A 17,585-nucleotide genomic window follows, 5' to 3' on the forward strand; every position below is an offset into this window, starting at 1 on the left:
CTTTCTTCACATCCTTGTCAGCATTTGTTATTCTCTTTTTTGATAACAGCCAGTCTAACTGTGGGGAGAGGACATCTCAATGTGGTTTTGATTTGCATTTCCCTGTGCATGTTATTATTTTAAATCAAAGGTTCTTAACACCTAAATGTATGCAAAATTTGGTCTGTGTTTACATGTGTGGTTTTCTGGGGAGAGTTCATACTATTCAGAGTCCCAAAGGGGGTCTTTATCCCAAAAGAAGTTAAAATACCCATCTTTTAAAGGGTATTTAAAAGTGGCAGAACTTTTTCTTTTGGATTATTTTGGGAAACCAAAGTTTCTCTGAGCTGCCTCTGGTGAGCAAGATTTCTATCAAGTTGTGAACTGTTTGGAGTCAAACACTTTTTATTTTTATTTTTATTTTTTTTGTCCTTTTCGTGACCGGCACTCAGCCAGTGAGTGCACCGGTCAGTCCTATATAGGATCCGAACCCGCGGAGGGAGCGTCGCAGCGCTCCCAGCGCCGCACTCTACCAAGTGCACCACGGGCTCGGCCCTGGAGTCAAACACTTTTTCCCAGGAAAAATATCATGAAGCCAGAGTACCAGCTTACACATTCCTTTTGTGGGTGCAGATCTCTCACATTTCTGGAGTGCCCAACAATACCTGCTGGATCTCACAGCTTAGGCAGCCCCTGAAATCACAATAGCAAGTCAGTAAGGTCTTAACTTAGAATTTGATTCTTGAATTTGCTTTGTACTCATGTAGGCTGACATTTTCCATTGCAGGCTTTGACATTTCATAAGAAGTTACTATTTTTTCTCAGAAATACATGATTTTGTCCTGCTTCCCAAGAAAGATCAAAATTAATGTTGAGTCTTCGATGCTTCAATACATCACTCAAAATGCTGGGCACATCTCCACAGAACCTTCCTCCTAGGCAAGTTTTTTTCTTTGGGCATTTCTACATCAAAATGTAACGCTTTAGTCACTGTTTCCACTGTACTCTGGCCCCCTCAACAAACTGTGCGGTACTTTAAACATTTTTCAACATCCTATAAGAATATACATGTACATTCCCCCTCCCATTTTTAAAATTTTTAAATTTTTGACAGACTCTTGCTCTCTATGTGCTTTTTCAAACATGGAAATTTAAATATCAGACAAATTAAATGAACTCTCCATTTCCACCAACCCAGGCTGCTGGACCTATAAGCAATCACATGTCCTCTGTTTCTAGAAGCTGTGGAAGAAAGTGATTGTTACTTTGAAAATCTCACCTTCATACCAAGTCTACCCAGTTGCCAATATTATTTCACACTTATGGCAATTTTGGGTCTTTCTTCAAAAATGTGGCCCAACCGGCCCGTGGCTCACTCGGGAGAGTGTGGTGCTGAGAACACCAAGGCCCCGGGTTCGGATCCCATATACGGATGGCCGGTTCGCTCACTGGCTGAGCGTGGTGCTCACAACACCAAGTCAAGGGTTAAGATCCCCTTACCGGTCATCTTTAAAAAAAAAAAAAAAAAAAAAAAAAAAAAAAAAAAAAATGTGGCCCAAGGTACAATAAATGAGAGGCTGAAAAATGAGTGCTTTCTGCTTGTTCTCCTGGACTACAATCTTCCTCTACCATTTTTTCTAAACCAAAAGATACCATTCTATTTGGAAAATAATCAGTTTTAGAAAAAGATACATTTATACTATTATTTCCAGAATGACTATATGTACAGAGGAGAAATTACAATGTACTGAGAAAATTGGAAAATAATTTCTAACTCTATCTGCTGTAATTTGACAATTCTATCTTAAGAGTATAGAAGAGGTACCATTGTGAAATGTCTCAAACCCATTATTCTAATTGGAAGCTATTTAAATGGAATACTTAGTTCCTTTTCAAGTCACATAAAAGTACATATATAGCAGAGATCCTTTCTATTAAATCAAGGAATAGTATGCCTATAAAGTACATGTCAGCAAAGTAGTAAAGATTTTAGCCTCAAAATGCCTTAACCACTTACCACAGTATATGTGAATACTGATCTAGAGACCTTCAAATGCTGGCATACTGCAAAATGAAGTATTGAACAAAATTTTTTTTAAAAATTGAAGTAAAGAAAAGCAGACATGTTACAATCATCTAGCTGGTTTTCACTGCCAAATTTTTGTACTCCACAGGTTTTATTATTTTCTTTCAAATACACTGAATCTTTCACTTTTCTTTGTTCATGGAATGGAAAATCCTAAACATCTGACTTTGGAATACACTGCACATTTTGGTAGCTTCCCATTAAAATGGATCTGTGTCATAGGAATGTAAACTGACTGGAGGCAAGGACGCCCATAGGCACAATGGGAGCAAAGAAAAGCCAGCTGAAGGCCTAAAGCCTGCAAAAGAAATAGTCTACCTTCAGACAATTGACAGCCAAAGCCATAACTCCCGCTGTATTTAAAATCCACAGTGCTGACTGTTCATTAATTTTGGATGAATTACATGGTAGGTTTTCTGTAATTACCAACAGCTTGCATTACTAGCTCATAAGATGGCTCTATCAATGAAGAGATCGAGTTTCTTAAGCAGAGCCTTCCAGATCACATGCCCACCTTCACATGAATGTGTGAGCTGCCAATGGGCTAAGGAGTTCTCAGAAGCAAAAAAGGAAGGAGACCTTCCGTCACAGCCCTTTAAAAGCCAGATCCCTGACCCCTAGGAGCACTGGGGGAGGAATTTAGAGAACGGAAGAAGCTTAAATAGCCAAAGACAGAAGATGATCATCTTTGACTGTAATTTAAATTCTGCTAACAGGGTTCTGCTTACAATAAGGCATACTTGTCACCAGCATTGTCTTATATATTAGGCTGCCCCTGGAAGAATGAACTTTCTGAAAGCAACAACCTCTGCCTTTACCACCTCTGGCAAAATTGGAAAAAGGAATATAAAACAGAATCATCCTTTCATGAACAGAGCTCAACATCACAGGATATACATAAGGTCTCAAGGAAAGGAAGGAGTCAGTGACTGGAGACGGCAGGTGAGTGTTTCAGACTGGCCAGAGGCTGCAAGAACAGATCACTGGACTTTTGGTCTGCAGGGGCAAACTGAAAACCCAATGCATTCCAGGGAGGGCAGGATCCATCACGAAGAGTCACAGTCATAGTCCTCTGTCTATCTCAGGGCCCTCTTTTTGGCTGCAGACAAGAATTACCAGATCTAACAGAAAAGCCAGTGACAGGGAACTTAATAATACAAAATGAAGAGGAAGGGAGGGAGAATGCAGAGGAGGAGAAAAAGGAATAAAAGAGATAAACCCAAGAAAAATGAAAAGAGAGGCCCTGTGAGAACTTGGAGGGGCATTTAGGGCATTGGTCAAAAGAAACTGACTAAGGAAACCAACGAGAAAATACCCTGGCACAGATTATCTGGCTAGGAGAACAAGTTTATCCAATGCACTTCCTACAAAGGTCTTAAAGATTTGAGGAGGGGAGAGAGGCTAAAAGTGAGGAAAGAGAATCTCAGCGTGCAGGGATAACCCGGTATGACTTGTGAGCAGAAGCCAGGCTGGGAAGGGACTCCCACCCATGAGGAACCTGCAGTCTGCTCACTGGTGTTGCCTGTGCTCTATATTCTTCCCCTACTGTTAATCGGTCCCTCTATTCTAAAAACCCAGCCGCAGCACTTTTCAGATGAGAGGGAGAAATAGGAGAGATTTTCGAGCCTTCCTTAACCTTTCTTGGCTGAGTGCTTTTTGAAAGCCTGATGAACGTCAGATACCCCTCAACACCCACACACATATCCACAAGATTTCATATTCAATTTTCGAGGATACACAAACTTTTCCCCCTCCTGAAGGTTAAAGAGCCCAGATGGAAATAATTCATTACATCTGAGTAAGAGCGGTAGTTTTGATCTATACCTCTTTGGATGATGGGTTCAAGGTCCTGGGAAGACTTGGAAGGACAAAAGAGAGACAGGGGTGAAGTCCTACTCCAGGAAGATGACAATCTTCTAGTGCCTCCTAAAGATTCGCCAGTATTTTTATTCCTGGAACCAAGACCATAATGGGGAAATAGCTGGCTTACTTTCTAGACACACAATAAATAACCAAAAAATGAAAAACAAATTGGAATTTCAAAACATACTCAGGTGCTGACTTAAGTGAAAAAAGAAAAAGAAGGAAGGAAGGAAAGAAGAAAGAAAGGAAGAAAAAACTGGCATACTGATTTATAAGCTATTAATTTGGGTGAAAAGACTCTAATTAACCATTTTATAATTAAGAATTTATCAGTTTAATGCTATTCAAGATGTTAAATAAAATACTTGCTTTAAGATTCTTCAAAGACCTTCCCTAAAAGGAATGGCAAGGTAGGTAGGGACCTCATTTTAAAGATTCACAGGCTGACTCTTACTGTGAGAGTCTGGACCTGCCCAGTGACAGTCCCCAAGCACAGCCACTGCTTCTGAGCAGCGTCAGCTGCTGAAAACTCAAGGGATCGCTGGCTAACCAGCCTATATTAACTCAACGTGAGGACAACCTATTTTATAAGCCATTTATCAAGCCTCAAAGAATTTGGCTTGAAATCATCCCAGTGGTTAGATGAGGGTTCCGAAGCCAGTTTCTGGGCTTCCTGCTTGTCTGGAACAGTCCCTTGCCCCATTAGCAACAGCATCAAACCCTTGAAAGATGTTGACACATACCCTACACTGACAGGCAGGAGTAAGAACAAAAGGGCTGAACCCAGGTACTTGCCCTGACTGTTTACTGTTGTAGGAACAGGAAATCAAAACCTCTCATTCTCACCCCACGTTAAATACCAACTTAAGCACTTGTATAAATAAGCTCCTAAAATACAAAAATGTAGCCAAAAAACACACGTTAGTTTGCTATAAAGCACCCATCTCACTCAACATTAACCAATCAACAATGCGGTCTGCTTGTGCTTACTCAGCAGAGTGTTGGGTTAGAGGCGAGGGCACCCCACTGGAGCAATGTGGAAGGCAGCCCAGGAGGAGCAGGAGAGCAGTTCTGCGAGGGGAAACTGAGGCTAATGGGTCCACTCTGACAGATGCCACAAAATGGCCACAGTAAATCTAGGTTTATCAGGCCACAGTAGAGCTAGGTTTATCAGGCCACAGTAGAGCTAGGTTTATCAGGCCACAGTAGAGCTAGGTTTATCAGGCCACAGTAGAGCTAGGTTTATCAGTAGAGCTAGGTTTTAGAAACAGTTAAACATGCAGTGTCTGAAAGGCTCCTTCAAATGAAGCTGTGGGTCAAAAAAAATATGCATTAAATATGTTTTCAGTTTTATTTTTTGAGATTAACATTAACACTACAGCATTATAAACTCATATAGCTTTTTGGATGGATCTCTTGAGCATCTACCCCAGAAAATTCTAGGCCCTGTGCCTACGACCCCTTTCACAGCTCTGTGATTCCTTTCTTCCTGAAACAGGAGCCCCAGATCTTTGGCCCTAAGGCAGGAATCACAAGGTGTGTGGGGGCCAGCTTCTTGCCGGGCCTCTCCCCCTTGACCCACCATCCACTCACATTTCCAGCTGGTCCTGGGGTCTGCCTTCTCCATCACAGCAGGGGAAGATGCTTGCTTATCTACAGGAGGATGGCACATCTGTGCTCTGGGCACAACCTGCTACGACGAACTAGTATGGAAGCCCAGGAGGGCAGGAGTGTTCTGGTTGATGAATTATGCTAAGTGCCTAGAAAAGTGAGTATACATTATTTAAAAAAAAAAAAAAAAAATTCTGGGCCCTGGACTTGCTACACTTGCTGTCAAAACAACTCTATCACCTAACTCTGAAACTAAAGATGTGTTTTTTTCCTTCCCTAAGATTTTAGTGCCATGAATCAAACCTCATGAAATAAAATTCACTTCAAGCTATTAAGCTTCCTATGAACACCTCTCTCGGTCACAGTCAAGCCTTAAGACAAAAGCTAGGCTGACCAAATGAGTTTGGTCTCTGGCTCAGAACATGATCAATAGTTATTTCTGTTGGGAGATTTACCCTAAAAAAAAAATAATAATAATGTTCCTGCTTTACTATTAACCTAGCTGGTCAGGATCTAATACCACTCATTGTATCCCCATAGACATTAGCCTACACTGGGAAATTAAGACAAAAGCAACTCCTTTCCCATGGGTTTTCTACTCCTCTGACTTATTTTCCACTTCGATCTTGCCTCTGAACTTAGGGCAAGGAGCTTAACTTTCCCTGAGGACAGCTCCTCCAGGCTCCATAAAGCAGGTACTGAGTTTCTGCTCTGGGAAACCAGGGAGGCAGCCACATCAAATTAGTCACTGATGTGAGCTAATATTCAAGCAGTCATCTCCAATAAGTGTCTGGGCATCAAGGACACCAAGATGGCTCAGGTTCCAGTTTAGGTGAGGAACACTTCCACCATTCTAATCAAAGGAAACAATATAAAGTAGGAAATGCTCAGCCTGATGACTTTAGTAGTTAAGAGCAAGTGCTGTGGAGCCAGCCTGCCTGAATGCAAGCTCTGTGCTCACTCTGGGCCACAGTCGCAGGCTCCCTCTGGCTTTACCTCGTCCATGCTGTCAACTGGCTTTTCCCTATTTGTCATCATTACATCCAACACACACTGCCTCTACTCCCTCTACCTGCTCTTAGAGGTAAAATTATCAGCAAGGTAGGGTTAGAATGTACCACATGGTCCACTTTGCAATAGAATTCGCCTTATACAAACATCTTCACGGTCTACTACACTTACCGGAGGGTCTGTTTTAAAATCTGTCTATGGAAAAGAACATTGCTGCCTGGGTCTGGCAGGCGGAGCCCATCATAATTGAAATGCTTCCATCAGCTTTCCATGAAGAGGGCACACAGAGTGAATCCCTCATAGAGTTTTCTCTTGGGGTCAGGTGTACCCACACTGCTTTGCTCTAACTCCAATCCTAACTACCACCAGATCATATTTACCTGGCTGTGCTCTTAAGGTTTCCAGTGCTGCTCACACTCCGACATGAGTTTACAGACACCTGAGCCCCTGCCCCAGTGGTGGTCTCAAACAGCTCCGGTGCTAGTTTCTGCTTGAAAGTTCCTGGGCACCGCTTTGGTGCCTAGATGCCTGCTAAGTCACAAAGTTCTCCTTGTTATCTGGTTCTGCGGTCTTTCTGTATACTTTTCTCTTCTGTCACCTTAATATACAACTTAAAGCCTTCTTAACCAGACTTGTAAATCTCTCAGAAAACACATCACTCTGGTCTTCATGAAATACCTCCTCTCTGGTTCCAGAGGCCCTGGTCTGGGAAACCAGTCCCTTCCTTCCAAGAGAATACTATCTAGGAAACCAGCTAGTGACCAATTTTCTCTTTCAGAGTCATAATCACAAAAGAAATTTAGGGCCGAGCCCGTGGCGCACTGGGAGAGTGCAGCGCTGGGAGCCCAGTGACGCTCCCGCCCTGGGTTCGGATCCTATGCAGGACTGGCCGGTGCACTCACTGGCTGAGTGCCGGTCACGAAGAAAAAAGACAAAAAAAAAAAAAAAAAGAAAAAGAAATTTAACCACCATCTCAGCCTCAAGTCCTTAAGTTTCCTGCTTATAACTTCAAAGCTCCTGGGGAAGATCCAGGTTTCCCCTATTTCCCTACCACATGATAGGTGGATCTGACGAGCAACGGCAGGCTCTCCAACTGATCTGGAGACCGGCCTCAGAAAGAGAGCAAGCCTCCCCATCTGCAGTGGCACGTCTAAACACAGCTGTCCCTTTCTCTCCCACAGGGAACCTCTCAACAGCAGGAAGCCTTTTCCCCATGCAAGGTGCAACCAGAATCCCTGTCTAGAGCTTTCTTTAGTGTCCACCTGTCATTATATTTGAGTAGTACTAAGGGCTACTAACAAACATTTACTGAACACCCTCCACAGACAAGGTACTCTGGTTCGCCAGTGGGAATGAGAGAGGTGGGTCAAGGGAGGAGACAGATACAAATACAAGCAGGGCAGAATCCCTACCCTCTAGGAAGAGAGGGAGACTACTGCATTCTTGGCTATGGGATGCATACAGAAGACTCCAACCTTGAGATCTCAAATTGGAGCCCTGTGTTACTGATGACATATTCAGTGAGAGAGATGCCTCCTGAGGCTGGGTGCAGGATGCCCATACAGATAAGAGGTCCACCCTCAAATCCCATCCTTGTAGTGTGGTAGGCAAATGCCTTTCAAGTCTAGGGCAAGGTCGCAGAACATGTTCCTCAACCCATTTTTGTAAGACAACTCTAAACCCATTGTACAGCTCCAATGATGGATCCTGGTGGACTCTTCTTCCCCACCCACCCTATTTCCCTTCCTGTGTTATGCCACTCTAAAAACAACTCATCCCCTCCAATAAACCCAAGTTTTAAAGAGCATTCCTCAAATTAAGTTTCCTCTTGTTTTGTAATGTGCTTCCACTCATTCAATCACCCAACAAATATTTAGGAAGCATGGGCAATGGGTTAGATACTGTGTTAGGTACTGGGTATACAACAATGAGCAAAATCAACAAGGTCCCTGTCCTCTGAGAGGAAGGGGGAAAGCAGATGTCTACTAAGGAATATGTAATAACAAACTGTGATAAGTGCTACAGATGACAAGAGAGAAGGGGGGAAGGGTGGTGAGCAGAGCTGTTTCCTGCAGAGGGTTCAGTTCCTTAAAGGTCTAGCTCCCTACTAGCTGGGGATGAAAAGGTGGACAGTGTACCTGTAATATAATAAACCAGGAGGAGAGAGACAGAGGCCCAGGCTGAAGAAGGCGGAAGGCTCTAGATCACACAGCACCAAAACATGTTCAGAATGTGGATCTTATTCCAGGAACAACAAGAAGCCCTCATAGGGTTTGGGCAAGGTCATGACGTGATCATGTCGGGAATTTTTTAAAGCCTACTCTGACTGCCGTGTGGAGAAGAGATTAGAAAGGAGTAGAAGTAGATAAGGGCAGATCAGTGAGGGGCTGCTGCAGGGTTCCAAGCAAAAAGATGGTCGTTTGGACAAGAGTGATGGAGGTGGAGTTGATGAGAAGAGACCTATTCAAGAGATGTTTACAAATTAAAAATCAATAGCACTTGGTGAAGGACTAGATAAGGGTGAAGGGAGGGAGCTCCAGCTTGCAATTGCATTGAGGAGAAATGTCCATTACCTCTGGCAGAAAGCACTGGTTGTGCAAACTTTGCAACTCAATGGTACTTCCCTCTGCACCTATTTTTCAGAATTTCAAAATAAATTTAAAGCCCTTCTCCTATTTACTCCTAAATCTATCCCTGAAACTGTCATCCATTTTTAACATGTATTTATCAAGCATCTACTATGCAGTGGGGACAAAGAAGTGATCTGCACCTGTCTCCTCTGGAGCCCCTCAGTGTTGCCCAGAGGCAGCCTCTAAATCCTCTTGGCAGAGGACATAATTCCCAAAGCTAGAAGTCATCCTACCTCCTGAAACCTTCAAACAAGCAACTTAACAGTCTCCTCTCTACCTCTTAGAGACATTCCACAATGCAACAAGCAGCACAAGTACTTTTCACTCAGAGTTCACTCGTCAGTTCCTAAGATCCTGAGCCCCGGGAGACATCACAGCATCAAATCAAACCTCTGCAGGTCTTTGAGCCTTGCTCTTAATGGAAGACCATGAAACCCACCAGGCAGCTCTTCCTTCCACTACTAATCCTTTTCTCTAAAATGTACTGAGTTTGGAGGGCCAGCCTGTGGCTCAGTTGGGGGAGTGTGCTGCTGATAACACCAAGGCCACGGGTTCGGATCCCTATATAGGGATGGCCGGTTAGCTAACTTTGGAGAGTGTGGTGCTGACAACACCAAGTCAAGGGTTAAGATCCCCTTATCAGTCAACTTTTAAAAAATAAATAAATATATAAATAAAATGTACTAAGTTTGGGAACGACATGTGACTTGTGCTCTTTCATCTGCTGCCCAAATTAGTTTGTGCTAGGTTCTATCCTATCATTTGAAATTGGTGGTTTCATAAACCCTGAAGCTGTACTGTCTAATACAGCCACCTCAAGCTATTAAAATTAAATAAAATTAAAGGTTCAGTTTCCCAGTTGTACTAGCCACCTTTCAAATGTTCCATAGTCACATGTGGATAGTGACTACCAGCACATTTCCAACATAACAGAAAAGTCCGTTGGACAGTAGTCCACAGAGTCACTGCTAGAGGGTTCTTTGCATGTTTGATTTGAATTTCCTCCTTAAAAAATAAAAAAACAAAAAGTTTAACAGAGACTTTCAATATATTAACTTGCGTCCTCATTGATTTTACAAGTGAATGCTACAAATTGAACTTAATACATACCACTAAAATACTGCTTTTTAATTAGTTTCATAATTTGGGCTTTGTGTAAAATTCATTTGCTAAGGATATTTGAAAATAACCTGTGACTTCATTGTGGTCAAGAAAGGGGCAATAATTTTATGAACCAATATGAGCACAGACTTCTTTTTTTAAATGTACCCTAGACACTGCCCAATAGAGTTGATATTTAGTAAATACATAGACTAAGTGGTCATCTTGAAAACACTCTAATTTTTTATGCCTACTTTTCATAAGCAATTCTATAGAGGCTTCCAAGAAATGTTCACTTCAGATTCTGAATTTCAACTACCTAACACGGGCCCTAAAACTATGCAGCATGAGAGAATTTTTTTCTGTAGGATCATGTAAAGACACATTTATACTGTGACAGAAAATCCACCAACAATGCTTCAATGTGAAACTGTCTTGGAACAAAATTAGAAATACGTAGATATTTATTGAAACTGAGTGATAGATGCATAGGTTCCTCATATTATCCTTTACTTTAGTGTATTCAAAAATTTTCCATAAGAAAAGATTTTTTTTAAAATGAATGCAATTATATACAAATTTGATCGGGTCTAACAAACATTTTGCAAAATATTATAAACTTTAATATAGCTGGGTTCAGAGTATTGTATTGACCCTTCCAAGTCAGGCTAAAAAACCAAAGCAAGTGACTTGTTTTATGAAGTTCTCCCACTACATGATCCTGAAGTGTGGTTTTTCCTCTGAAAAGAAAACACCACTTCAAATCCCATCAGAGATGAGGCTCAGGCAGGTACTGCACAGCAACTGAGTCATCATGTTTGATCACCTGGAAATAAGGCCATTGACCTCTGCCTCCTCTTATCAGAAAAAAAGGCTAAAAGTCTACCTCCCACATCCAAACACTAAACCAGAGGAACAGCTGCTTCTTGTCCAGCTTGCCTCATATTGAGCGCTGCACCCACTGCAGAGGCTCCTACAGGTAGGCCCAGGCTCCATGGCAAGCTTTCCCCAGCTACAGGAGCTGAATGCTTAGTGTATTACAGAAAGTCTGACACCAAGCTACCTACGGATGTCTCCAGTGGACAAGCATACCAGCCACCTGCATTTCACCTTCTGCCCCATGATTACACATGGAATGCTGAAAATGCTGGCTAAGAACAGAAGCTTATGCTCCAGGTCAAGTTCCCACTGCCCTGAGAGTCAGCAAACCCTTACCCATAGCCCTTTCTGCACATGCCAGGCACTGCTCTCAGGACTCATTCAATCCTCACAGCCACTCAGAGGTGGGAAACGGAGGCACGAGAGGATAAAAAATTTCCCAATGCCCCTAGAGCAGCATCTGGCTCCCCACTCTCCCTGTGTGTGCCCTCTGGGTCTGCCTTTCCCACCTGCCCCTCTCTGCCCCTCCTCGCTGCAGCCACACTGTCCACATGCTGCTCCCTCTCTAGAAAATGTGCTATGTGCAGGCAGGGACCACATCTGTTCTGCTCCCCTTCGGATTTCCAATGCCAAGCACAATGCCTGGCCCCAGTAGATGTTCAAATACCTGGTACATTACTGATAATCATTGTTCAGCCAGTCCTTTCATAGAAAGATTTTTAAATTCTCCTTTTCAGCCCCAAATGATAAATATAACCATTTTTAGTAATGCTGCTTAAAAGACAGCATTAGATATAAGAAAGAACTGAAAATTGAATAAGAGAACAGCCAGCTTATGTCAGCTTTAAAAAGCAAAAGAGAAATGAAACTCTAATGAACTGCATATTGTGATTCTGAAAGGTTATTTGCAGGAGCAATCCAAGGGGTGGATTTTAATCTCAAATTCCAAATAAGCTTATGACCAAAGACAGCTCCTTTTGCCCTATGTCATTCTCAACTGTTACAATAAGCCAGGGAGGCATTCAACGTGTAGTTTCAATAATCTTCTTAGGGGAAAGCCCTAAGAACCAACATTCCAGGCAAATTAAACAGACGAAAGTTACTTGGTTGTTTCAAAGCCCACCCAGGTTTCCCATCTGGCCAGCTTACACAAGGAAAGATTAGAGTCTTCTCTCAATACTCCCACTTATGCTCATAGAGACCGGGCCTATGGCTTTTGTTAACCAGAGAAAAACCTTTCCTTTCATGGACTTTAGTCTTTTGCAGCTCCTATATATGTTATTCTTTAGGTTTAACAAAGGTCTCCCTATACACAGTAGCTGTCCTGAATAAGAACTCAGAATTTAAACAGGTCTTAGTACATAATAATATGTACTCATATATTTGTGCCCTCAGGGTGGGGGTGGGGATCTTACTTTTTAAATTGGGAAAGCTTGAGAAGATTCCAAAATAAGGCAGGATCCATCTTAAGCAACCATAGAACTCATACTGGGGAGAAACATAAGCCTGAGTTCCAGTTCCAGCTATAAGCTCTTGACTGTGCTGTGTTCTTGGACAAGTTATTTAACCTCTCTGAACCTTAGTTTTCTCATCTTAAAATAAGATTCATTATAGTATCTACTGCACATAGGGTGTTGTGAGGTTTAAAAGTAGGAGCAGTACCTGGCACACTGCAGTTCTCCATAAATGATAGCTATTCATATTGTTATCACTTGCCTGTTGTTTTCTGCATTACAAAAAGAACTATCACAAACATCCAAGTGAGGCTTCCAGAGTTCTGAATAAAATAATTTCCTTTCAAACATTTAATTTCTCAGATCCTTAGATTCATAAACTCGTACAATCTATGAGAGTATGTTGGGGTTACAAGGTGAGGAGGGGAAGGAGGGAAGAAGGACTAAGAAATCGAATCCTCATTTTGGAAGAGAGACCTCTTAAGGCCTGGAGTGGTGATGTGATGTGCCCAGAAAACCGATGATAACAGGTGAAACTACCGAGACTATAGCCAGGCTTCCCGACGCTTCTCTACCCCACCCAGAGCCAGTCAAGGGCTTCTGTACTTTCATGTTCTCCCTCTCATTAATGGTGTCTCGTGGACATTTCACACAATACAATTAAGCATTATAAGGAGTTTGGAAAGTAGCAACACAGAATCTTGTATATAACTTGAGTTGCTCTAAAACTCACATTTAAGAAGATTCACATCAGCATAGGTTTCTGGTCTTCTTATAACAATATTTATTTTAAACTTGAGATTTAATGTTGATAAAAAACCTTAATGAATAGGTAGGACAAAAAGCTGTCTGTCCATGGCTCGTTAGCTCCTGGAGTTAATGCATCTCATGAGGACAACAGTCAGCTAAAGGACAGAGCTCCAGGCAAACTGGAAAACATTTCTCCAGCTCACATATCATGGATTTTTACATGATGCTCCCCAGTTTTCCCCTGAGCCACCTACCTGTTAACCATTCATTCTGTCATTCAACAGCATCCACTGTTATTGGGTGCTCACTAAAAGACAGAGACATGAGTGACCTCATTCAATCCTTACAACTACTTATGCATAATGTACTACCATAGTTCATCTAAGACCACTGACTATAAAACACACCGTTTTTTTTATGTACCAAAAAAGGGCCAAATAGTTACAGCATCGTGTTGATAACACCAAGGTCAAGAATTTGGACCCCCTGTACTGGCCAGCCACCACCACTGCCAACTACAACTGTAAGACTCCATAAAAAATTTTTTTTTTTTCAGATATGTTAAGACAGTATAAATTGTTGAAATGTGAATACTGTCCCACCTTACAGGTAAAGAAACTAAAGTGCAGAGAGAGAGAAAGTAATTTATCCAAGGTCACAGAGCTGGTAAATAGAAGCACTGGGATTCAGACCCATTAACTCTGGTCACCTTTTCATGGTAGTAAACTCAGATTTCCCAGTGGCCGCATGGATTGCCCAAAATTGCACTGGGCAGAGAGGCAGGACACCCACTGCTAACTGTGCTCCACCATGAGCACAGGAGCTCATTAACTATGGCAATTCTCTGAACATCTCTGAACTTGACCTTTCATGTGTCCACTCAAGAGGGTACTGTGGTAGACTATCTCTAATAAATGGTCATTCCTGTTCCAGGAAAAACAATGTGGTACAACGGAAAAAGCATGATTTGGAATCAAAAAGTCCTAGAGTGAAATTCCTGCTCCATCTTCTTTTTTTTTTTTTTTTTTTGTGACCGGCCGCACCGAGCGCACCGGCCATCCCTATATAGGATCCGAACCCGCGGCGGGAGCGCTGCAGCGCTCCCAGCGCCGCACTCTCCCGAGTGTGCCACGGGGTCGGCCCCCTGCTCCATCTTCTAACCAGCTTGTCATCTTAGGTAAGTTACTGAACTGCTCTGAGCCTCAGTTTCCTCTGCCATAAAATGAGGCCAACACCATCTCCCTTACAGGCCCACGCCAGGACTGGAGAGGATATATGAAAAGGGCAGAAAGCAGTACATGGCAGAGTCAGAACTCAACGATGCTCTCTTTGCTACAATAGTCTTCTTCTGCTTTGGGACAGAATCAAAAAACAAACATTCCCTGTGACTGCAACAATTCCCACGGGTGACCCTAAGGACATAATAAGGATCAGACAGAAGAAAGTAGACCCTGAGGCATACTCAGGCAAACAAGATGACTGGAAGCACCTGGAGGATGGAGGCTGTGTTTGTTTAATGAACTTCCTCTAACTTTTGAATAAATGAATTGACAGGGGAAAGGGAAAAAAAGAACTGCACTTACCATCAAGACACTCATCCACAGACATGAGGATGAATATAGTTTTATACTGAACCTGACACGGAAAACAGGTCTTTCAATTCAGTTTGGTACCAAAAAGTCATCAGTGGAAAGAATTCTCCATTGCTCTGTGTTGTTCTTACATTAAGTAATATTCTGTGTGTTTCACCCTTAAGAGCATGAGAAAATCCACAGAAAACAGCAGCTTTTGGCTTGGAGGGAAGGCAAATCTTATGACACGTAGAAAACTCTTCACCCTTTTTCCCCACCGTCGTATACATAGTGCCTAGCAGTTTCTGGAACAAGTAGACTTTCAACAAAAATTAGCTAAATGAATACTTCCTTTTTGACTCCAGCCTATCTCTTTTTGTCCAAAACATCCTATGCATTTATTCTATCTAAAAGTCTAATCTTCCATGCTCCCTTCTCCAGAAGCATTCTAATAACATAATCCCTAATAACAAACAATATACTTGGCATATGCTATGTCTCTATTATACTCACACCTGACATTCTACTCGCTCTTCAAATTTCCAACATTCAGCCCAAACCAAACCCCTGAACTTTTCCTTCCTCCTCGCCTGTCCCAGCCCTTGGGTTACATGTCTGTGGACTCAATTACCACCATTTTCTGATCTGAATCAGCTGGTTAATCACCTTCTTCTCAGGCACAGAAACTTTTCCTGGAGATTAAGCCCTCCACATCTCGCCCCTCCAAGCCTTCACTCACATTCCCACAGAGGCTCACGTAACAAGAAAAAAAACAGCATAGCAGAAAAGTCCGACTCTAGAAAAGTTCTCCCCTCACCTCAGAGGCTTGCTTGTCTTTCATACGTTTACACCAAATACCAGTTTTTGGAAGAATATGAAAGAATACTGAAATAGTTTATGGGCTGGGAAATGGCAGTTTCACCCTTCCAATACGACCGGTGTCACCAGTGTCTGAAACTCACAAACGTAGCCTCCTCAAACTCTCCCTATCCCAGAGTTCAAGGATTACTTACTTGCTTCTCCATTTTTCTTTTCTTCTTCTTCTTTTTTTTTTTGGTGGCTGGCCAGTACTGGGATCGAACCCCGGACCTTGGTGTTACTTGCCCCTCCATTTCTCCTCATCGTTTTCCACATAAAAGTCACCCATTGTTTCCCATCCAGCTTACACCTGGCTCCTGGAATGACTCCTCTAAATCCTCTGATGAGAATCATCAAAACATGTAAAAGGCCCATTCCTTTGATCCGTGGCGCTGTCAAGACGCCGGGACTTCAAACATGAACAGTGCACGACCCCCGCCCTCAAGGACTCACGCTTTTCCTTCAACTCTAAAAAAGCACGTCCTCCCTGGGCAACATCTATAAAACGTAGTGACAAAGTACCTCATAGCTCCGGAAAGAGAGCGAGGGTGGAAACAGACTTTGCCCTTACGTTTGATGCCTCGTAACCATAACAACCAATGGTTTAATTAACTATCAACCCACTGAAGGGCTAAGTTTTCCAAAAACCATCTTCAGAAGAGGAAAAGTCCCCTGCACCAACTCGCGTGTCAGCGGCGCGCTCTGGGCAGAGCGTGGCGCGGCGCAGCCGGCCGCTCCGTCCCCTCTCCCGGTCCCATCTGAGCGCTCCCCAGCCGGCAGCTACAGTCGCCACCTTCACGCCCGCGCTCCCCGCACGGCACCTGGCCTTAGGCCTCAGCCCAATGTCACTTGTTCACCTTCCGATCCCCCGGATTTCGGCACGCCGCTGCCTCCCCTGTCGAGCACACTAACCACCCCACGGCCACCCGCGTTTTCCACGAGTTGAAGGAAAACAACCGAGGCGCAGACGACCTCTGACAGGTTCACGGAAAAGTAACTGCGGTTCCCGACTTCCAGTCATTTCGGAGGGGCGGCAGGAGCCCGGGGCCCCATTCCTAAACCGCGAGCTGTTTTACTTCAGTTTGCTGTGGATGGTGCCTCCCCGCCGGGGCGAGCCCGGAGCCGGGCGCCAGGCACGGCAGGCTCGGGGACGGCCCGGCGGGCACCTGCGGCCGAGTCAAGCCCAAACCGCCCGACACGGCCCCGAAAGAAGGAAGGCGTGTCGCGTGTGGGCGTCCCCGTCAATATCAGGGCGGTGACAGCAGGGTGGGCGGCCGACCCTGCGCCCCTCCGCGGTACCCCGAGCCATACGTGTCGGGCCACCTCCGCCCGGGCTTTCTCCACCGCTCCCGCCCAGCCCTCGGCGCGCTCACCCCGGATCCGCTGGCTGCCTCATCCTATTATGCTGGCGCCCGTGCTTCGCGGCCGCCGCCGCTCCGGCTTCAGATCAGGGTCCGGCCGCCGTCCAGCCGCCCGCCCGCCCCCGGGCTCCGGCCGCCCCGCCCCACCCCACCAACGGACCCGCCCCGCACCCGCGCCCGCCGCCGCCAACCAGAGGACGGTGGGGGAGGAGCAAGCCGCGGGCCTGGCCTGACCAATTCAGCCCCTACTGCACGCCTTGGAGCAGCCGCGGAAATAGGCGGTCGATTCGTCAGGCCTGTTAAAGGGGCCGCGATCCACGGGGCTGGGAAAAAGACGCGGGAGGGGGTTACCTGGAAGAGTCCCGGGTGGGAGGAGAAAGAGCGTCTCTCTCCCAACTGGGCTGCAGCGCTTTCCTCGACTCTTTGCACTT

General features: G+C 44.2%; 1 protein-coding gene across 3 annotated transcripts in view; it reads right to left on the reverse strand.

The window, feature by feature from the left end:
• Positions 1-17,279, reverse strand: part of TEX2 (testis expressed 2) — a 109,260-nt gene extending 91,981 nt beyond the window's left edge. For 2 of the 3 annotated variants that reach the window (XM_063080785.1, XM_063080787.1), the window contains exon 1: positions 17,167-17,279. The gene's annotated coding sequence lies outside the window, so the exon portion shown is untranslated. Of the gene's footprint in view, positions 1-16,650; positions 16,699-17,166 lie in introns of those variants that run through there. The other variant, XM_063080786.1, reaches the window with a different exon arrangement.
• Positions 17,280-17,585: the final 306 nt, after the last annotated feature.

This window comes from Cynocephalus volans, chromosome 16 (genome assembly GCF_027409185.1).
Source record: "Cynocephalus volans isolate mCynVol1 chromosome 16, mCynVol1.pri, whole genome shotgun sequence".
Lineage (NCBI taxonomy): Eukaryota > Metazoa > Chordata > Mammalia > Dermoptera > Cynocephalidae > Cynocephalus > Cynocephalus volans.